Source organism: Lactuca virosa, chromosome 3 (assembly GCF_052849685.1).
Source record: "Lactuca virosa cultivar CGN04683 chromosome 3, Lactuca_virosa_CGN04683_v6, whole genome shotgun sequence".
Taxonomy (NCBI): Eukaryota; Viridiplantae; Streptophyta; class Magnoliopsida; order Asterales; family Asteraceae; genus Lactuca; species Lactuca virosa.
Window position 1 is genome coordinate 264,868,343 of NC_136428.1, and position 3,726 is coordinate 264,872,068.

The window sequence follows — 3,726 nt, forward strand, 5'->3', positions numbered from 1 at the left end:
TCTTTTCAAAAGATGTTGCGAAATAGGTCCTCAAAATAAAACATGATAAAAGTTTATCAAAACCCTTCTTTAAGAAGGTATATATTTTCCATATATATATATCAAAACCTCGGGATATCATGTTCCGATACAGATCAAAAGCATAAACAAGACATTATAAGCCTTTTAACAGTTATTTACAACTACTGGCCTATAATCCAAAAAAATCTCTCATCGTCCTCCGACTATGCTCAGGGTCCACTACCTGTAATCATAAAAAGCTGACTGGGTCAGGCTTGGGAGCCTGGTGAGAATATAGGGTTTTCAACCCACAATAATAATAACATATTAAGTTCACCAATCAACAATAACCCTGATTACCCATTCCCATTGTCCTCACTTTACGTCCCTAAACACCTAACACAAGGGAATTAGCCTAAGGAATATCATCGGGTTGGACACTACTGCTAAGGGGACTCCTCATCCATACATGTCCTAAAGGCAACCATGAGGGGGATTGGAGTACACCAATGAACATTTAGTTCATCATCACCTACAAGTTGCGAATTTGCTAGTGTACCACTGGACTGTCTAGAAAGGTCCGTGATCGTCATCTATACTCCGCTAGACGACTACAACAACACCAACAACAACACCGACAACGAGGCCTCTCATCATTTTAACACCCACCGACTATTTTGTCTACCCATCTTCTACCCAACATATTGGTAGCTAAAATACATATACAGTTAGAAACTTGTATAAAACATCTATTCAACAGTCACCTCAAATAAACAATTAACATATTTACACATAACATATATTTTAAGCTAAATACTTCATATCTATGTCTAAAGTGAAAGTAACTACACACTCACATGTTTTGATGAAAATCGGGCAGCAATTCGTTTCCTAAAACGTTCGTTTCTAATAAAACCAGGAGTTTTATTGAGAAACCGGGCTCTGCAAAGGTTGGGCTTCGAAACCGAAAAGATAAATTTTCCAGGCTTCACGAGCACTTCGTGGCGTATTCCGGGGATTATAATCGATACCGGGGCTTCGGGGGAAGTTAGAATGAAAGAAATATGGGTTTAGGGGCTAAAATTGACAAGTTTTCAAAATACCCCCGGGAGGTCTCGCACCCTTCTATTTATAGGGGCGAGCCTCCTGATCCAACGACTGAGAAGCCTCCAGGTGTGCTGATCCGAGGACTCGCAGGGGATGGCTCGCACATGGCTCGCACCTGCGAAGGCTTGCTGGCAGCTCCTTACTGGACCGAGGTCTAAGGTCCGAAGTAGAGGCATCGTGGCATGCTGCGAGGGTTCGGTCTCGTGCAAGAAGGTATGTGTCGCATCGCTACTGGACCACTTCGGATCAGGTCAGGTGCTCGGATGACTCAGCAGCTCGGACACGTGGCTCGCCTGACTCACCAATCTCGGACACGTGGCACGTTCTAAGCGAGGGTGACGTGGCAAATCGTGACCATGCAAATTTTCTCGGTTTTTGTGCAAAAACTTTTAAAATCCATAACTTTCGCATATGAGCTCCGTTTTTGACGTTCTTTATATGCACGCGTAGGTAAAATTACGCTCTACAACTTCCGTTTAGACTTCGTCGGCTAATTTTGACTTTAATTTTTATATTATTATTTTTAACAGACCGGGACATGAAATCCGTTAAAAAATCATAACTTCTTCATCCGACCTCCGTTTTCGTCAGACTTTTCACCATTGTGCTACTATTTACGAGACCTTAGATTCTCGTTTAGGTCATGTCGGCTAAAAATTACTCGATCTAAAATTCGAGTTTTTAGCTGTCTACTGTTAAGCTGAAACTTCGAAAAATCATAACTCCTCATACGAAGTCAGATTTGGACGTTCTTTTTATACCTACTCTCGGTTTAACGAGCACTACGAGTTTCGTTTAGATCACTAAGGATAAAAAGTAGTTTATCAAAAACTCACTTTTTACGACATTCAACACCAAGCCGGTTTTGTTGTGAAACTTCAACAGGTCATAACCTCTTCGTTATAACTCGGATTTCGGCATTCTTTATATATCCGTAATCCTTGTCACGACCACTACAACTTTCTTAATATATATCGGCTTTATCTAATATAAATTTTCGACGCTCATTTTTATTCTTAATTAATTAACTCCTAGTAATTAAGCATAAAACACATAAAACACATAGAATTCACATAATTCTTTTTTCATTTCTTCAAAATGAGTTACAAAGGTTAACCTAGACTATCACCTTAATATTAATGCCTAGGCTAGAAACACGAGTGTTACATATGTCAAGTCATCAATCTGTAAAAACACCCAATGCTATTACGTAAAGATTCAAAGCAATTACCACATGAAAAACTCATTTTGATTCTTAAACTCCCATCGTCAAGTTGTATAAATCTCACAAACTCCCCTCTCACTGCCTCTTCTTCTTGCTCCACGGTTGCCTAAATACATTTTCACATCAAATCTTTATACATCAACTGATTGACTAATAATAAAAAACACGATTAAAAATGGAGTTTAATTACTCCAGAAGGATTGTCATCTTCAACATCCTCTTCAATTACTCCAATTTAACCCCTTACTTCCCAACACCTATTTTCGATCTCATTCACCATTTCGTCCATTTTCTTCGGTCTCTGTTTAAAGAAAGATTAGTCTTCTTCTATTAAAGATTCATATTCAACCCTAAAAAATCAAATAATTGAATTGAAAATTGGCATCGAAGTACACCCTAAATCATATAGAAATTTTATGGAAAAAGAAGGGACAAACGGATACTAATTTCATTTGAAAAATTTATCCGTATATAAAGTTCTAATATGATATGTATCTTGGGTGGATTGAACAGACTGTCACCATCTAATCGCAGGCCAACAAATTAATCATCGAAATTACATCACAATTCACCACAAAATTAAAATTGATTCATTCCAATAATTATTATTAAGATTTAAGATAAAATAAAGTCACTAAAACTTACCTGATTAAAATACCAAAAGTTTTCCACTAGTATTCTTCATTGCCAAAAAACCACCCTTATTGAAATAGAAGCAATGGTAATCAAAAAAACCGTAAATTTATGGTATAAATAATTAAATAAAATGATTATTTTTAAAAAAAAATAGTACCTTCACGCCGGCAACAAAAGCTGGATCAACTGTTTTATTATTCTGAAACATAGTTGGGATGCTTTCGAGCAACAAATCTAGATGCTGACGAGACTAATTACACTTAAAAAATTAGTTATAAGTTCTTGAAAAAAAAAAACTAAGATATGAAAATTTGATCCCCTCAGAAAGTTAAACAATAACATCAGAGGGGAGAGGAATGTAAACATCATGTATGTCAACATCATTGGATGCAAATAAAAAAATGAAAAAACAAATTGAATTGATAATTCATTTTGAAAGTTTAAAACATTTTCTTAAATAACCTCTTGCAATGCCCGTTTCAGATTACACATAATCATATTTAGTTTTTTTTTATAAATCTTTTTTCTTTGCTTCATAATAGACTCCAAGAAATAAAATACATGGGCTCCTAAATAACATGTCATTGGGCTTCAAGTTGGTTGTGAAATGGTCACCATATGATTTGAGATTTTCTAAAAATGGGAAGATGTGTTTTTTTAATTAACGACAACTACTTAACTATTTTACCAAATTTTTGCTGGTTTTCGTCAATATTTTGGTAAGCTATGTTTTTTAAATTTTACGGCACCTTCGAGGG

General features: G+C 36.0%; 1 long non-coding RNA gene across 1 annotated transcript; it reads right to left on the minus strand.

The window, feature by feature from the left end:
* Positions 1 to 2,370: 2,370 nt before the first annotated feature.
* LOC145162938 (uncharacterized) lies at positions 2,371 to 3,238 on the minus strand. Its single transcript, XR_013739447.1, has 4 exons — positions 3,126 to 3,238; positions 2,978 to 3,032; positions 2,523 to 2,633; positions 2,371 to 2,438 (listed from the first exon to the last, which is right to left on the minus strand). It is a non-coding gene; the product is annotated as an uncharacterized LOC145162938 (long non-coding RNA).
* Positions 3,239 to 3,726: the final 488 nt, after the last annotated feature.